The sequence below is a fragment of the Misgurnus anguillicaudatus genome, chromosome 23, assembly GCF_027580225.2.
Source record: "Misgurnus anguillicaudatus chromosome 23, ASM2758022v2, whole genome shotgun sequence".
Taxonomy (NCBI): domain Eukaryota; kingdom Metazoa; phylum Chordata; class Actinopteri; order Cypriniformes; family Cobitidae; genus Misgurnus; species Misgurnus anguillicaudatus.
Window position 1 is genome coordinate 37,660,001 of NC_073359.2, and position 12,500 is coordinate 37,672,500.

Below are 12,500 nucleotides of genomic sequence, written 5' to 3' on the forward strand. Positions count from 1 at the left end.
CCTGTTTAGTACTTGGATGGGAGACCGCCTGGGAATACCAGGTGCTGTAAGCATTTAATTATTTATTTAATTAATTATTTAATTACTTATTCATATAATTTTTTTCCAGAAATGCATCCTTTCTGTAAGCGTTCGCCGATGGCATGGCGTTGCCACATTAGTCTTGAAGTGGCTCTCGAATCGAATCAGCGCTTGCTTACGGCCACACCACCCTGAGCACGCCCGCTCTCGTCTGATCTCGGAAGCCAAGCAGGGTCGGGCCTGGTTAGTACTTGGATGGGAGACCGCCTGGGAATACCAGGTGCTGTAAGCATTTAATTCTTTATTTAATTAATTATTTAATTATTTATTCATATAAATTTTTTTCCAGAAATGCATCCTTTCTGTAAGCGTTCGCCGATGGCATGGCGTTGCCACATTAATCTTGAAGTGGCTCTCGAATTGAGTCAGCGCTCGTTTACGGCCACACCACCCTCAGCACGCCCGCTCTCGTCTGATCTCGGAAGCCCAGCAGGGTCGGGCCTGGTTAGTACTTGGATGGGAGATCGCCTAGGAATACCAGGTGCTGTAAGCATTTAATTAATTATTTAATTATTTATTCATATAATTTTTCCAGAAATGCATCCTTTCTGTAAGCGTTCGCACATGGCATGGCGTTGCCACATTAGTCTTGAAGTGGCTCTCGAATCGAGTCAGCGCTTGCTTACGGCCACACCACCCTGAGCACGCCCGCTCTCGTCTGATCTCGGAAGCCAAGCAGGATCGGGCCTGTTTAGTACTTGGATGGGAGACCGCCTGGGAATACCAGGTGCTGTAAGCATTTAATTATTTATTTAATTAATTATTTAATTACTTATTCATATAATTTTTTTCCAGAAATGCATCCTTTCTGTAAGCGTTCGCCGATGGCATGGCGTTGCCACATTAGTCTTGAAGTGGCTCTCGAATCGAATCAGCGCTCGCTTACGGCCACACCACCCTGAGCACGCCCGCTCTCGTCTGATCTCGGAAGCCAAGCAGGGTCGGGCCTGGTTAGTACTTGGATGGGAGACCGCCTGGGAATACCAGGTGCTGTAAGCATTTAATTCTTTATTTAATTAATTATTTAATTATTTATTCATATAAATTTTTTCCAGAAATGCATCCTTTCTGTAAGCGTTCGCCGATGGCATGGCGTTGCCACATTAGTCTTGAAGTGGCTCTCGAATCGAGTCTGCGCTCGCTTACGGCCACACCACCCTGAGCACGCCCGCTCTCGTCTGATCTCGGAAGCCAAGCAGGGTCGGGCCTGGTTAGTACTTGGATGGGAGACCGCCTGGGAATACCAGGTGCTGTAAGCATTTAATTCATTATTTATTCATATAATTTTTTCCAGAAATGCATCCTTTCTGTAAGCGTTCGCCGATGGCATGGCGTTGCCACATTAGTCTTGAAGTGGCTCTCGAATCGAGTCAGCGCTCGCTTACGGCCACACCACCCTGAGCACGCCCGCTCTCGTCTGATCTCGGAAGCCAAGCAGGGTCGGGCCTGGTTAGTACTTGGATGGGAGACCGCCTGGGAATCCCAGGTGCTGTAAGCATTTAATTAATTATTTAATTATTTATTCATATAATTTTTTTTCCAGAAATGCATCCTTTCTGTAAGCGTTCGCCGATGGCATGGCGTTGCCACATTAATCTTGAAGTGGCTCTCGAATCGAGTCAGCGCTCGTTTACCGCCACACCACCCTCAGCACGCCCGCTCTCGTCTGATCTCGGAAGCCAAGCAGGGTCGGGCCTGGTTAGTACTTGGATGGGAGACCGCCTAGGAATACCAGGTGCTGTAAGCATTTAATTAATTATTTAATTATTTATTCATATAATTTTTCCAGAAATGCATCCTTTCTGTAAGCGTTCGCACATGGCATGGCGTTGCCACATTAGTCTTGAAGTGGCTCTCGAATCGAGTCAGCGCTCGCTTACGGCCACACCACCCTGAGCACGCCCGCTCTCGTCTGATCTCGGAAGCCAAGCAGGGTCGGGCCTGGTTAGTACTTGGATGGGAGACCGCCTGGGAATACCAGGTGCTGTAAGCATTTAATTAATTATTAAATTATTTATTCATATAATTTTTTTCCAGAAATGCATACTTTCTGTAAGCGTTCGCCGATGGCATGGCGTTGCCACATTAGTCTTGAAGTGGCTCTCGAATTGAGTCAGCGCTCGCTTATGGCCACACCACCCTGAGCACGCCCGCTCTCGTCTGATCTCGGAAGCCAAGCAGGGTCGGGCCTGGTTAGTACTTGGATGGGAGACCGCCTGGGAATACAAGGTGCTGTAAGCATTTAATTCTTTATTTAATTAATTATTTATTTATTTATTCATATAATTTTTTCCAGAAATGCATCCTTTCTGTAAGTGTTCGCCGATGGCATGGCGTTGCCACATTAGTCTTGAAGTGGCTCTCGAATCGGGTCAGCGCTCGCTTACGGCCACACCACCCTGAGCACGCCCGCTCTTGTCTGATCTCGGAAGCCAAACAGGGTCGGGCCTGGTTAGTACTTGGATGGGAGACCGCCTGGGAATACCAGGTGCTGTAAGCATTTAATTAATTATTTATTCATATAATTTTTTCCAGAAATGCATCCTTTCTGTAAGCGTTTGCCGATGGCATGGCGTTGCCACATTAGTCTTGAAGTGGCTCTCGAATTGAATCAGCGCTCGCTTACGGCCACACCACCCTGAGCACGCCCGCTCTCGTCTGATCTCGGAAGCCAAGCAGGGTCGGGCCTGGTTAGTACTTGGATGGGAGACCGCCTGGGAATACCAGGTGCTGTAAGCATTTAATTAATTATTTAATTATTTATTCATATAATTTTTTTCCAGAAATGCATCCTTTCTGTAAGCGTTCGCCGATGGCATGGCGTTGCCACATTAGTCTTGAAGTGGCTCTCGAATCGGGTCAGCGCCCGCTTACGGCCACACCACCCTGAGCACGCCCGCTCTTGTCTGATCTCGGAAGCCAAACAGGGTCGGGCCTGGTTAGTACTTGGATGGGAGACCTCCTGGGAATACCAGGTGCTGTAAGCATTTAATTCTTTATTTAATTAATTATTTAAATACTTATTCATATAATTTTTTTCCAGAAATGCATCCTTTCTGTAAGCGTTCGCCGATGGCATGGCGTTGCCACATTAGTCTTGAAGTGGCTCTCGAATCAAGTCAGCGCTCGCTTACGGCCACACCACCCTGAGCACGCCCGCTCTCGTCTGATCTCGGAAGCCGAGCAGGGTCGGGCCTGGTTAGTACTTGGATGGGAGACCGCCTGGGAATACCAGGTGCTGTAAGCATTTAATTAATTATTTATTCATATAATTTTTTCCAGAAATGCATCCTTTCTGTAAGCGTTTGCCGATGGCATGGCGTTGCCACATTAGTCTTGAAGTGGCTCTCGAATCGAATCAGCGCTCGCTTACGGCCACACCACCCTGAGCACGCCCGCTCTCGTCTGATCTCGGAAGCCAAGCAGGGTCGGGCCTGGTTAGTACTTGGATGGGAGACCGCCTGGGAATACCAGGTGCTGTAAGCATTTAATTAATTATTTAATTATTTATTCATATAATTTTTTTCCAGAAATGCATCCTTTCTGTAAGCTTTCGCCGATGGCATGGCGTTGCCACATTAGTCTTGAAGTGGCTCTCGAATCGAGTCAGCGCTCGCTTACGGCCACACCCCCCTGAGCACGCCCGCTCTCGTCTGATCTCGGAAGCCAAGCAGGGTCGGGCCTGGTTAGTACTTGGATGGGAGACCGCCTGGGAATACCAGGTGCTGTAAGCATTTAATTAATTATTTAATTATTTATTCATATAATTTTTTCCAGAAATGCATAATTTCTGTAAGCGTTCGCCGATGGCATGGCGTTGCCACATTAGTCTTGAAGTGGCTCTCGAATTGAGTCAGCGCTCGCTTATGGCCACACCACCCTGAGCACGCCCGCTCTCGTCTGATCTCGAAAGCCAAGCAGGGTCGGGCCTGGTTAGTACTTGGATGGGAGACCGCCTGGGAATACCAGGTGCTGTAAGCATTTAATTAATTATTTATTCATATAATTTTTTCCACAAATGCATCCTTTCTGTAAGCGTTCGCCGATGGCATGGCGTTGCCACATTAGTCTTGAAGTGGCTCTCGAATCGAGTCAGCGCTCGCTTACGGCCACACCACCCTGAGCACGCCCGCTCTCGTCTGATCTCGGAAGCCAAGCAGGATCGGGCCTGTTTAGTACTTGGATGGGAGACCGCCTGGGAATACCAGGTGCTGTAAGCATTTAATTATTTATTTAATTAATTATTTAATTACTTATTCATATAATTTTTTTCCAGAAATGCATCCTTTCTGTAAGCGTTCGCCGATGGCATGGCGTTGCCACATTAGTCTTGAAGTGGCTCTCGAATCGAATCAGCGCTTGCTTACGGCCACACCACCCTGAGCACGCCCGCTCTCGTCTGATCTCGGAAGCCAAGCAGGGTCGGGCCTGGTTAGTACTTGGATGGGAGACCGCCTGGGAATACCGGGTGCTGTAAGCATTTAATTCTTTATTTAATTAATTATTTAATTATTTATTCATATAAATTTTTTCCAGAAATGCATCCTTTCTGTAAGCGTTCGCCGATGGCATGGCGTTGCCACATTAGTCTTGAAGTGGCTCTCGAATCGAGTCAGCGCTCGCTTACGGCCACACCACCCTGAGCACGCCCGCTCTCGTCTGATCTCGGAAGCCAAGCAGGGTCGGGCCTGGTTAGTACTTGGATGGGAGACCGCCTGGGAATACCAGGTGCTGTAAGCATTTAATTAATTATTTAATTATTTATTCATATAATTTTTTTTCCAGAAATGCATCCTTTCTGTAAGCGTTCGCCGATGGCATGGCGTTGCCACATTAATCTTGAAGTGGCTCTCGAATTGAGTCAGCGCTCGTTTACGGCCACACCACCCTCAGCACGCCCGCTCTCGTCTGATCTCGGAAGCCCAGCAGGGTCGGGCCTGGTTAGTACTTGGATGGGAGACCGCCTAGGAATACCAGGTGCTGTAAGCATTTAATTAATTATTTAATTATTTATTCATATAATTTTTCCAGAAATGCATCCTTTCTGTAAGCGTTCGCACATGGCATGGCGTTGCCACATTAGTCTTGAAGTGGCTCTCGAATCGAGTCAGCGCTTGCTTACGGCCACACCACCCTGAGCACGCCCGCTCTCGTCTGATCTCGGAAGCCAAGCAGGATCGGGCCTGTTTAGTACTTGGATGGGAGACCGCCTGGGAATACCAGGTGCTGTAAGCATTTAATTATTTATTTAATTAATTATTTAATTACTTATTCATATAATTTTTTTCCAGAAATGCATCCTTTCTGTAAGCGTTCGCCGATGGCATGGCGTTGCCACATTAGTCTTGAAGTGGCTCTCGAATCGAATCAGCGCTCGCTTACGGCCACACCACCCTGAGCACGCCCGCTCTCGTCTGATCTCGGAAGCCAAGCAGGGTCGGGCCTGGTTAGTACTTGGATGGGAGACCGCCTGGGAATACCAGGTGCTGTAAGCATTTAATTCTTTATTTAATTAATTATTTAATTATTTATTCATATAAATTTTTTCCAGAAATGCATCCTTTCTGTAAGCGTTCGCCGATGGCATGGCGTTGCCACATTAGTCTTGAAGTGGCTCTCGAATCGAGTCTGCGCTCGCTTACGGCCACACCACCCTGAGCACGCCCGCTCTCGTCTGATCTCGGAAGCCAAGCAGGGTCGGGCCTGGTTAGTACTTGGATGGGAGACCGCCTGGGAATACCAGGTGCTGTAAGCATTTAATTCATTATTTATTCATATAATTTTTTCCAGAAATGCATCCTTTCTGTAAGCGTTCGCCGATGGCATGGCGTTGCCACATTAGTCTTGAAGTGGCTCTCGAATCGAGTCAGCCCTCGCTTACGGCCACACCACCTTGAGCACGCCCGCTCTCGTCTGATCTCGGAAGCCAAGCAGGGTCGGGCCTGGTTAGTACTTGGATGGGAGACCGCCTGGGAATCCCAGGTGCTGTAAGCATTTAATTAATTATTTAATTATTTATTCATATAATTTTTTTTCCAGAAATGCATCCTTTCTGTAAGCGTTCGCCGATGGCATGGCGTTGCCACATTAATCTTGAAGTGGCTCTCGAATCGAGTCAGCGCTCGTTTACGGCCACACCACCCTCAGCACGCCCGCTCTCGTCTGATCTCGGAAGCCAAGCAGGGTCGGGCCTGGTTAGTACTTGGATGGGAGACCGCCTAGGAATACCAGGTGCTGTAAGCATTTAATTAATTATTTAATTATTTATTCATATAATTTTTCCAGAAATGCATCCTTTCTGTAAGCGTTCGCACATGGCATGGCGTTGCCACATTAGTCTTGAAGTGGCTCTCGAATCGAGTCAGCGCTCGCTTACGGCCACACCACCCTGAGCACGCCCGCTCTCGTCTGATCTCGGAAGCCAAGCAGGGTCGGGCCTGGTTAGTACTTGGATGGGAGACCGCCTGGGAATACCAGGTGCTGTAAGCATTTAATTAATTATTAAATTATTTATTCATATAAATTTTTTCCAGAAATGCATACTTTCTGTAAGCGTTCGCCGATGGCATGGCGTTGCCACATTAGTCTTGAAGTGGCTCTCGAATCGAGTCAGCGCTTGCTTACGGCCACACCACCCTGAGCACGCCCGCTCTCGTCTGATCTCGGAAGCCAAGCAGGGTCGGGCCTGGTTAGTACTTGGATGGGAGACCGCCTGGGAATACAAGGTGCTGTAAGCATTTAATTCTTTATTTAATTAATTATTTATTTATTTATTCATATAATTTTTTTCCAGAAATGCATCCTTTCTGTAAGTGTTCGCCGATGGCATGGCGTTGCCACATTAGTCTTGAAGTGGCTCTCGAATCGGGTCAGCGCTCGCTTACGGCCACACCACCCTGAGCACGCCCGCTCTTGTCTGATCTCGGAAGCCAAACAGGGTCGGGCCTGGTTAGTACTTGGATGGGAGACCGCCTGGGAATACCAGGTGCTGTAAGCATTTAATTAATTATTTATTCATATAATTTTTTCCAGAAATGCATCCTTTCTGTAAGCGTTTGTCGATGGCATGGCGTTGCCACATTAGTCTTGAAGTGGCTCTCGAATCGAGTCAGCCCTCGCTTACGGCCACACCACCTTGAGCACGCCCGCTCTCGTCTGATCTCGGAAGCCAAGCAGGGTCGGGCCTGGTTAGTACTTGGATGGGAGACCGCCTGGGAATCCCAGGTGCTGTAAGCATTTAATTAATTATTTAATTATTTATTCATATAATTTTTTTTCCAGAAATGCATCCTTTCTGTAAGCGTTCGCCGATGGCATGGCGTTGCCACATTAATCTTGAAGTGGCTCTCGAATCGAGTCAGCGCTCGTTTACGGCCACACCACCCTCAGCACGCCCGCTCTCGTCTGATCTCGGAAGCCAAGCAGGGTCGGGCCTGGTTAGTACTTGGATGGGAGACCGCCTAGGAATACCAGGTGCTGTAAGCATTTAATTAATTATTTAATTATTTATTCATATAATTTTTCCAGAAATGCATCCTTTCTGTAAGCGTTCGCACATGGCATGGCGTTGCCACATTAGTCTTGAAGTGGCTCTCGAATCGAGTCAGCGCTCGCTTACGGCCACACCACCCTGAGCACGCCCGCTCTCGTCTGATCTCGGAAGCCAAGCAGGGTCGGGCCTGGTTAGTACTTGGATGGGAGACCGCCTGGGAATACCAGGTGCTGTAAGCATTTAATTAATTATTAAATTATTTATTCATATAATTTTTTTCCAGAAATGCATACTTTCTGTAAGCGTTCGCCGATGGCATGGCGTTGCCACATTAGTCTTGAAGTGGCTCTCGAATTGAGTCAGCGCTCGCTTATGGCCACACCACCCTGAGCACGCCCGCTCTCGTCTGATCTCGGAAGCCAAGCAGGGTCGGGCCTGGTTAGTACTTGGATGGGAGACAGCCTGGGAATACCAGGTGCTGTAAGCATTTAATTCTTTATTTAATTAATTATTTAATTATTTATTCATATAAATTTTTTCCAGAAATGCATCCTTTCTGTAAGCGTTCGCCGATGGCATGGCGTTGCCAAATTAGTCTTGAAGTGGCTCTCGAATCGAGTCAGCGCTTGCTTACGGCCACACCACCCTGAGCACGCCCGCTCTCGTCTGATCTCGGAAGCCAAGCAGGGTCGGGCCTGGTTAGTACTTGGATGGGAGACCGCCTGGGAATACAAGGTGCTGTAAGCATTTAATTCTTTATTTAATTAATTATTTATTTATTTATTCATATAATTTTTTTCCAGAAATGCATCCTTTCTGTAAGTGTTCGCCGATGGCATGGCGTTGCCACATTAGTCTTGAAGTGGCTCTCGAATCGGGTCAGCGCTCGCTTACGGCCACACCACCCTGAGCACGCCCGCTCTTGTCTGATCTCGGAAGCCAAACAGGGTCGGGCCTGGTTAGTACTTGGATGGGAGACCGCCTGGGAATACCAGGTGCTGTAAGCATTTAATTAATTATTTATTCATATAATTTTTTCCAGAAATGCATCCTTTCTGTAAGCGTTTGTCGATGGCATGGCGTTGCCACATTAGTCTTGAAGTGGCTCTCGAATTGAATCAGCGCTCGCTTACGGCCACACCACCCTGAGCACGCCCGCTCTCGTCTGATCTCGGAAGCCAAGCAGGGTCGGGCCTGGTTAGTACTTGGATGGGAGACCGCCTGGGAATACCAGGTGCTGTAAGCATTTAATTAATTATTTAATTATTTATTCATATAATTTTTTTCCAGAAATGCATCCTTTCTGTAAGCGTTCGCCGATGGCATGGCGTTGCCACATTAGTCTTGAAGTGGCTCTCGAATCGAGTCAGCGCTCGCTTACGGCCACACCACCCTGAGCACGCCCGCTCTCGTCTGATCTCGGAAGCCAAGCAGGGTCGGGCCTGGTTAGTACTTGGATGGGAGACCGCCTGGGAATACCAGGTGCTGTAAGCATTTAATTAATTATTTAATTATTTATTCATATAATTTTTTCCAGAAATGCATAATTTCTGTAAGCGTTCGCCGATGGCATGGCGTTGCCACATTAGTCTTGAAGTGGCTCTCGAATTGAGTCAGCGCTCGCTTATGGCCACACCACCCTGAGCACGCCCGCTCTCGTCTGATCTCGAAAGCCAAGCAGGGTCGGGCCTGGTTAGTACTTGGATGGGAGACCGCCTGGGAATACCAGGTGCTGTAAGCATTTAATTCATTATTTATTCATATAATTTTTTCCAGAAATGCATCCTTTCTGTAAGCGTTCGCCGATGGCATGGCGTTGCCACATTAGTCTTGAAGTGGCTCTCGAATCAAGTCAGCGCTCGCTTACGGCCACACCACCCTGAGCACGCCCGCTCTCGTCTGATCTCGGAAGCCAAGCAGGGTCGGGCCTGGTTAGTACTTGGATGGGAGACCGCCTGGGAATCCCAGGTGCTGTAAGCATTTAATTAATTATTTATTCATATAATTTTTTTTCCAGAAATGCATCCTTTCTGTAAGCGTTCGCCGATGGCATGGCGTTGCCACATTAATCTTGAAGTGGCTCTCGAATTGAGTCAGCGCTCGTTTACGGCCACACCACCCTCAGCACGCCCGCTCTCGTCTGATCTCGGAAGCCCAGCAGGGTCGGGCCTGGTTAGTACTTGGATGGGAGACCGCCTAGGAATACCAGGTGCTGTAAGCATTTAATTAATTATTTAATTATTTATTTATATAATTTTTTTCCAGAAATGCATCCTTTCTGTAAGCGTTCGCCGATGGCATGGCGTTGCCACATTAGTCTTGAAGTGGCTCTCGAATCGAGTCAGCGCTCGCTTACGGCCACACCACCCTGAGCACGCCTGCTCTCGTCTGATCTCGGAAGCCAAGCAGGATCGGGCCTGTTTAGTACTTGGATGGGAGACCGCCTGGGAATACCAGGTGCTGTAAGCATTTAATTATTTATTTAATTAATTATTTAATTACTTATTCATATAATTTTTTTCCAGAAATGCATCCTTTCTGTAAGCGTTCGCCGATGGCATGGCGTTGCCACATTAGTCTTGAAGTGGCTCTCGAATCGAATCAGCGCTCGCTTACGGCCACACCACCCTGAGCACGCCCGCTCTCGTCTGATCTCGGAAGCCAAGCAGGGTCGGGCCTGGTTAGTACTTGGATGGGAGACCGCCTGGGAATACCAGGTGCTGTAAGCATTTAATTCTTTATTTAATTAATTATTTAATTATTTATTCATATAAATTTTTTCCAGAAATGCATCCTTTCTGTAAGCGTTCGCCGATGGCATGGCGTTGCCACATTAGTCTTGAAGTGGCTCTCGAATCGAGTCAGCGCTCGCTTACGGCCACACCACCCTGAGCACGCCCGCTCTCGTCTGATCTCGGAAGCCAAGCAGGGTCGGGCCTGGTTAGTACTTGGATGGGAGACCGCCTGGGAATACCAGGTGCTGTAAGCATTTAATTCATTATTTATTCATATAATTTTTTCCAGAAATGCATCCTTTCTGTAAGCGTTCGCCGATGGCATGGCGTTGCCACATTAGTCTTGAAGTGGCTCTCGAATCGAGTCAGCGCTCGCTTACGGCCACACCACCCTGAGCACGCCCGCTCTCGTCTGATCTCGGAAGCCAAGCAGGGTCGGGCCTGGTTAGTACTTGGATGGGAGACCGCCTGGGAATCCCAGGTGCTGTAAGCATTTAATTAATTATTTAATTATTTATTCATATAATTTTTTTTCCAGAAATGCATCCTTTCTGTAAGCGTTCGCCGATGGCATGGCGTTGCCACATTAATCTTGAAGTGGCTCTCGAATCGAGTCAGCGCTCGTTTACGGCCACACCACCCTCAGCACGCCCGCTCTCGTCTGATCTCGGAAGCCAAGCAGGGTCGGGCCTGGTTAGTACTTGGATGGGAGACCGCCTAGGAATACCAGGTGCTGTAAGCATTTAATTAATTATTTAATTATTTATTCATATAATTTTTCCAGAAATGCATCCTTTCTGTAAGCGTTCGCACATGGCATGGCGTTGCCACATTAGTCTTGAAGTGGCTCTCGAATCGAGTCAGCGCTCGCTTACGGCCACACCACCCTGAGCACGCCCGCTCTCGTCTGATCTCGGAAGCCAAGCAGGGTCGGGCCTGGTTAGTACTTGGATGGGAGACCGCCTGGGAATACCAGGTGCTGTAAGCATTTAATTAATTATTAAATTATTTATTCATATAATTTTTTTCCAGAAATGCATACTTTCTGTAAGCGTTCGCCGATGGCATGGCGTTGCCACATTAGTCTTGAAGTGGCTCTCGAATTGAGTCAGCGCTCGCTTATGGCCACACCACCCTGAGCACGCCCGCTCTCGTCTGATCTCGGAAGCCAAGCAGGGTCGGGCCTGGTTAGTACTTGGATGGGAGATAGCCTGGGAATACCAGGTGCTGTAAGCATTTAATTCTTTATTTAATTAATTATTTAATTATTTATTCATATAAATTTTTTCCAGAAATGCATCCTTTCTGTAAGCGTTCGCCGATGGCATGGCGTTGCCAAATTAGTCTTGAAGTGGCTCTCGAATCGAGTCAGCGCTTGCTTACGGCCACACCACCCTGAGCACGCCCGCTCTCGTCTGATCTCGGAAGCCAAGCAGGGTCAGGCCTGGTTAGTACTTGGATGGGAGACCGCCTGGGAATACAAGGTGCTGTAAGCATTTAATTCTTTATTTAATTAATTATTTATTTATTTATTCATATAATTTTTTTCCAGAAATGCATCCTTTCTGTAAGTGTTCGCCGATGGCATGGCGTTGCCACATTAGTCTTGAAGTGGCTCTCGAATCGGGTCAGCGCTCGCTTACGGCCACACCACCCTGAGCACGCCCGCTCTTGTCTGATCTCGGAAGCCAAACAGGGTCGGGCCTGGTTAGTACTTGGATGGGAGACCGCCTGGGAATACCAGGTGCTGTAAGCATTTAATTAATTATTTATTCATATAATTTTTTCCAGAAATGCATCCTTTCTGTAAGCGTTTGCCGATGGCATGGCGTTGCCACATTAGTCTTGAAGTGGCTCTCGAATTGAATCAGCGCTCGCTTACGGCCACACCACCCTGAGCACGCCCGCTCTCGTCTGATCTCGGAAGCCAAGCAGGGTCGGGCCTGGTTAGTACTTGGATGGGAGACCGCCTGGGAATACCAGGTGCTGTAAGCATTTAATTAATTATTTAATTATTTATTCATATAATTTTTTTCCAGAAATGCATCCTTTCTGTAAGCGTTCGCCGATGGCATGGCGTTGCCACATTAGTCTTGAAGTGGCTCTCGAATCGGGTCAGCGCCCGCTTACGGCCACACCACCCTGAGCACGCCCGCTCTTGTCTGATCTCGGAAGCCAAACAGGGTCGGGCC

At 47.8% G+C, this 12,500-nt stretch overlaps 35 non-coding genes and 16 pseudogenes across 35 annotated transcripts in view; all 51 read left to right on the forward strand.

The window, feature by feature from the left end:
• LOC141360546 (5S ribosomal RNA) overlaps nt 1–53 on the forward strand; it is a 119-nt pseudogene extending 66 nt beyond the window's left edge.
• A 141-nt stretch (nt 54–194) lies between these two features.
• Nucleotides 195–313, forward strand: LOC141360861 (5S ribosomal RNA). The gene has a single exon (XR_012367063.1). It is a non-coding gene; the product is annotated as a 5S ribosomal RNA (ribosomal RNA).
• A 142-nt stretch (nt 314–455) lies between these two features.
• On the forward strand, nt 456–574 carry LOC141360976 (5S ribosomal RNA; annotated as a pseudogene).
• A 127-nt stretch (nt 575–701) lies between these two features.
• On the forward strand, nt 702–820 carry LOC141360547 (5S ribosomal RNA; annotated as a pseudogene).
• Nucleotides 821–961: 141 nt separating this feature from the next.
• On the forward strand, nt 962–1,080 carry LOC141360871 (5S ribosomal RNA). Its single transcript, XR_012367065.1, has one exon. It is a non-coding gene; the product is annotated as a 5S ribosomal RNA (ribosomal RNA).
• A 141-nt stretch (nt 1,081–1,221) lies between these two features.
• LOC141360883 (5S ribosomal RNA) lies at nt 1,222–1,340 on the forward strand. Its single transcript, XR_012367067.1, has one exon. It is a non-coding gene; the product is annotated as a 5S ribosomal RNA (ribosomal RNA).
• Nucleotides 1,341–1,460: 120 nt separating this feature from the next.
• Nucleotides 1,461–1,579, forward strand: LOC141359730 (5S ribosomal RNA). The gene has a single exon (XR_012366211.1). It is a non-coding gene; the product is annotated as a 5S ribosomal RNA (ribosomal RNA).
• Nucleotides 1,580–1,709: 130 nt separating this feature from the next.
• Nucleotides 1,710–1,828, forward strand: LOC141360885 (5S ribosomal RNA; annotated as a pseudogene).
• A 127-nt stretch (nt 1,829–1,955) lies between these two features.
• Nucleotides 1,956–2,074, forward strand: LOC141360894 (5S ribosomal RNA). The gene has a single exon (XR_012367068.1). It is a non-coding gene; the product is annotated as a 5S ribosomal RNA (ribosomal RNA).
• A 129-nt stretch (nt 2,075–2,203) lies between these two features.
• On the forward strand, nt 2,204–2,322 carry LOC141360608 (5S ribosomal RNA; annotated as a pseudogene).
• Nucleotides 2,323–2,462: 140 nt separating this feature from the next.
• On the forward strand, nt 2,463–2,581 carry LOC141360438 (5S ribosomal RNA). The gene has a single exon (XR_012366952.1). It is a non-coding gene; the product is annotated as a 5S ribosomal RNA (ribosomal RNA).
• Nucleotides 2,582–2,701: 120 nt separating this feature from the next.
• Nucleotides 2,702–2,820, forward strand: LOC141360904 (5S ribosomal RNA). The gene has a single exon (XR_012367069.1). It is a non-coding gene; the product is annotated as a 5S ribosomal RNA (ribosomal RNA).
• A 129-nt stretch (nt 2,821–2,949) lies between these two features.
• On the forward strand, nt 2,950–3,068 carry LOC141360332 (5S ribosomal RNA). The gene has a single exon (XR_012366845.1). It is a non-coding gene; the product is annotated as a 5S ribosomal RNA (ribosomal RNA).
• A 141-nt stretch (nt 3,069–3,209) lies between these two features.
• On the forward strand, nt 3,210–3,328 carry LOC141360320 (5S ribosomal RNA). Its single transcript, XR_012366833.1, has one exon. It is a non-coding gene; the product is annotated as a 5S ribosomal RNA (ribosomal RNA).
• Nucleotides 3,329–3,448: 120 nt separating this feature from the next.
• On the forward strand, nt 3,449–3,567 carry LOC141360913 (5S ribosomal RNA). The gene has a single exon (XR_012367070.1). It is a non-coding gene; the product is annotated as a 5S ribosomal RNA (ribosomal RNA).
• Nucleotides 3,568–3,696: 129 nt separating this feature from the next.
• LOC141359893 (5S ribosomal RNA) lies at nt 3,697–3,815 on the forward strand. The gene has a single exon (XR_012366380.1). It is a non-coding gene; the product is annotated as a 5S ribosomal RNA (ribosomal RNA).
• Nucleotides 3,816–3,943: 128 nt separating this feature from the next.
• LOC141360282 (5S ribosomal RNA) lies at nt 3,944–4,062 on the forward strand. The gene has a single exon (XR_012366795.1). It is a non-coding gene; the product is annotated as a 5S ribosomal RNA (ribosomal RNA).
• A 120-nt stretch (nt 4,063–4,182) lies between these two features.
• LOC141360548 (5S ribosomal RNA) lies at nt 4,183–4,301 on the forward strand (annotated as a pseudogene).
• Nucleotides 4,302–4,442: 141 nt separating this feature from the next.
• LOC141359767 (5S ribosomal RNA) lies at nt 4,443–4,561 on the forward strand. The gene has a single exon (XR_012366248.1). It is a non-coding gene; the product is annotated as a 5S ribosomal RNA (ribosomal RNA).
• A 141-nt stretch (nt 4,562–4,702) lies between these two features.
• On the forward strand, nt 4,703–4,821 carry LOC141360924 (5S ribosomal RNA). Its single transcript, XR_012367071.1, has one exon. It is a non-coding gene; the product is annotated as a 5S ribosomal RNA (ribosomal RNA).
• A 130-nt stretch (nt 4,822–4,951) lies between these two features.
• Nucleotides 4,952–5,070, forward strand: LOC141360890 (5S ribosomal RNA; annotated as a pseudogene).
• Nucleotides 5,071–5,197: 127 nt separating this feature from the next.
• On the forward strand, nt 5,198–5,316 carry LOC141360550 (5S ribosomal RNA; annotated as a pseudogene).
• Nucleotides 5,317–5,457: 141 nt separating this feature from the next.
• LOC141360935 (5S ribosomal RNA) lies at nt 5,458–5,576 on the forward strand. The gene has a single exon (XR_012367072.1). It is a non-coding gene; the product is annotated as a 5S ribosomal RNA (ribosomal RNA).
• A 141-nt stretch (nt 5,577–5,717) lies between these two features.
• LOC141360946 (5S ribosomal RNA) lies at nt 5,718–5,836 on the forward strand. Its single transcript, XR_012367073.1, has one exon. It is a non-coding gene; the product is annotated as a 5S ribosomal RNA (ribosomal RNA).
• Nucleotides 5,837–5,956: 120 nt separating this feature from the next.
• LOC141359962 (5S ribosomal RNA) lies at nt 5,957–6,075 on the forward strand. The gene has a single exon (XR_012366462.1). It is a non-coding gene; the product is annotated as a 5S ribosomal RNA (ribosomal RNA).
• A 130-nt stretch (nt 6,076–6,205) lies between these two features.
• Nucleotides 6,206–6,324, forward strand: LOC141360641 (5S ribosomal RNA; annotated as a pseudogene).
• Nucleotides 6,325–6,451: 127 nt separating this feature from the next.
• On the forward strand, nt 6,452–6,570 carry LOC141360957 (5S ribosomal RNA). Its single transcript, XR_012367074.1, has one exon. It is a non-coding gene; the product is annotated as a 5S ribosomal RNA (ribosomal RNA).
• Nucleotides 6,571–6,699: 129 nt separating this feature from the next.
• LOC141360470 (5S ribosomal RNA) lies at nt 6,700–6,818 on the forward strand. Its single transcript, XR_012366985.1, has one exon. It is a non-coding gene; the product is annotated as a 5S ribosomal RNA (ribosomal RNA).
• A 141-nt stretch (nt 6,819–6,959) lies between these two features.
• On the forward strand, nt 6,960–7,078 carry LOC141360439 (5S ribosomal RNA). The gene has a single exon (XR_012366953.1). It is a non-coding gene; the product is annotated as a 5S ribosomal RNA (ribosomal RNA).
• A 120-nt stretch (nt 7,079–7,198) lies between these two features.
• LOC141359964 (5S ribosomal RNA) lies at nt 7,199–7,317 on the forward strand. Its single transcript, XR_012366464.1, has one exon. It is a non-coding gene; the product is annotated as a 5S ribosomal RNA (ribosomal RNA).
• A 130-nt stretch (nt 7,318–7,447) lies between these two features.
• LOC141360642 (5S ribosomal RNA) lies at nt 7,448–7,566 on the forward strand (annotated as a pseudogene).
• Nucleotides 7,567–7,693: 127 nt separating this feature from the next.
• On the forward strand, nt 7,694–7,812 carry LOC141360968 (5S ribosomal RNA). The gene has a single exon (XR_012367075.1). It is a non-coding gene; the product is annotated as a 5S ribosomal RNA (ribosomal RNA).
• Nucleotides 7,813–7,941: 129 nt separating this feature from the next.
• On the forward strand, nt 7,942–8,060 carry LOC141360671 (5S ribosomal RNA; annotated as a pseudogene).
• Nucleotides 8,061–8,201: 141 nt separating this feature from the next.
• On the forward strand, nt 8,202–8,320 carry LOC141360471 (5S ribosomal RNA). The gene has a single exon (XR_012366986.1). It is a non-coding gene; the product is annotated as a 5S ribosomal RNA (ribosomal RNA).
• A 141-nt stretch (nt 8,321–8,461) lies between these two features.
• On the forward strand, nt 8,462–8,580 carry LOC141360440 (5S ribosomal RNA). Its single transcript, XR_012366954.1, has one exon. It is a non-coding gene; the product is annotated as a 5S ribosomal RNA (ribosomal RNA).
• A 120-nt stretch (nt 8,581–8,700) lies between these two features.
• Nucleotides 8,701–8,819, forward strand: LOC141360977 (5S ribosomal RNA). Its single transcript, XR_012367076.1, has one exon. It is a non-coding gene; the product is annotated as a 5S ribosomal RNA (ribosomal RNA).
• A 129-nt stretch (nt 8,820–8,948) lies between these two features.
• Nucleotides 8,949–9,067, forward strand: LOC141360988 (5S ribosomal RNA). The gene has a single exon (XR_012367078.1). It is a non-coding gene; the product is annotated as a 5S ribosomal RNA (ribosomal RNA).
• Nucleotides 9,068–9,195: 128 nt separating this feature from the next.
• On the forward strand, nt 9,196–9,314 carry LOC141360283 (5S ribosomal RNA). The gene has a single exon (XR_012366796.1). It is a non-coding gene; the product is annotated as a 5S ribosomal RNA (ribosomal RNA).
• Nucleotides 9,315–9,434: 120 nt separating this feature from the next.
• Nucleotides 9,435–9,553, forward strand: LOC141359731 (5S ribosomal RNA). Its single transcript, XR_012366212.1, has one exon. It is a non-coding gene; the product is annotated as a 5S ribosomal RNA (ribosomal RNA).
• A 122-nt stretch (nt 9,554–9,675) lies between these two features.
• On the forward strand, nt 9,676–9,794 carry LOC141360891 (5S ribosomal RNA; annotated as a pseudogene).
• A 129-nt stretch (nt 9,795–9,923) lies between these two features.
• LOC141360701 (5S ribosomal RNA) lies at nt 9,924–10,042 on the forward strand (annotated as a pseudogene).
• Nucleotides 10,043–10,183: 141 nt separating this feature from the next.
• LOC141360999 (5S ribosomal RNA) lies at nt 10,184–10,302 on the forward strand. Its single transcript, XR_012367079.1, has one exon. It is a non-coding gene; the product is annotated as a 5S ribosomal RNA (ribosomal RNA).
• Nucleotides 10,303–10,443: 141 nt separating this feature from the next.
• Nucleotides 10,444–10,562, forward strand: LOC141361010 (5S ribosomal RNA). The gene has a single exon (XR_012367080.1). It is a non-coding gene; the product is annotated as a 5S ribosomal RNA (ribosomal RNA).
• A 120-nt stretch (nt 10,563–10,682) lies between these two features.
• Nucleotides 10,683–10,801, forward strand: LOC141359732 (5S ribosomal RNA). The gene has a single exon (XR_012366213.1). It is a non-coding gene; the product is annotated as a 5S ribosomal RNA (ribosomal RNA).
• A 130-nt stretch (nt 10,802–10,931) lies between these two features.
• LOC141360643 (5S ribosomal RNA) lies at nt 10,932–11,050 on the forward strand (annotated as a pseudogene).
• Nucleotides 11,051–11,177: 127 nt separating this feature from the next.
• LOC141361018 (5S ribosomal RNA) lies at nt 11,178–11,296 on the forward strand. Its single transcript, XR_012367081.1, has one exon. It is a non-coding gene; the product is annotated as a 5S ribosomal RNA (ribosomal RNA).
• Nucleotides 11,297–11,425: 129 nt separating this feature from the next.
• On the forward strand, nt 11,426–11,544 carry LOC141360833 (5S ribosomal RNA; annotated as a pseudogene).
• A 141-nt stretch (nt 11,545–11,685) lies between these two features.
• LOC141360771 (5S ribosomal RNA) lies at nt 11,686–11,804 on the forward strand (annotated as a pseudogene).
• Nucleotides 11,805–11,945: 141 nt separating this feature from the next.
• On the forward strand, nt 11,946–12,064 carry LOC141360442 (5S ribosomal RNA). The gene has a single exon (XR_012366956.1). It is a non-coding gene; the product is annotated as a 5S ribosomal RNA (ribosomal RNA).
• Nucleotides 12,065–12,184: 120 nt separating this feature from the next.
• On the forward strand, nt 12,185–12,303 carry LOC141361028 (5S ribosomal RNA). Its single transcript, XR_012367082.1, has one exon. It is a non-coding gene; the product is annotated as a 5S ribosomal RNA (ribosomal RNA).
• Nucleotides 12,304–12,432: 129 nt separating this feature from the next.
• Nucleotides 12,433–12,500, forward strand: part of LOC141360333 (5S ribosomal RNA) — a 119-nt gene continuing 51 nt past the window's right edge. The window contains exon 1 of the ribosomal RNA XR_012366846.1: nt 12,433–12,500. This exon is cut by the window's right edge and continues 51 nt beyond it. This is a non-coding gene — a ribosomal RNA (5S ribosomal RNA).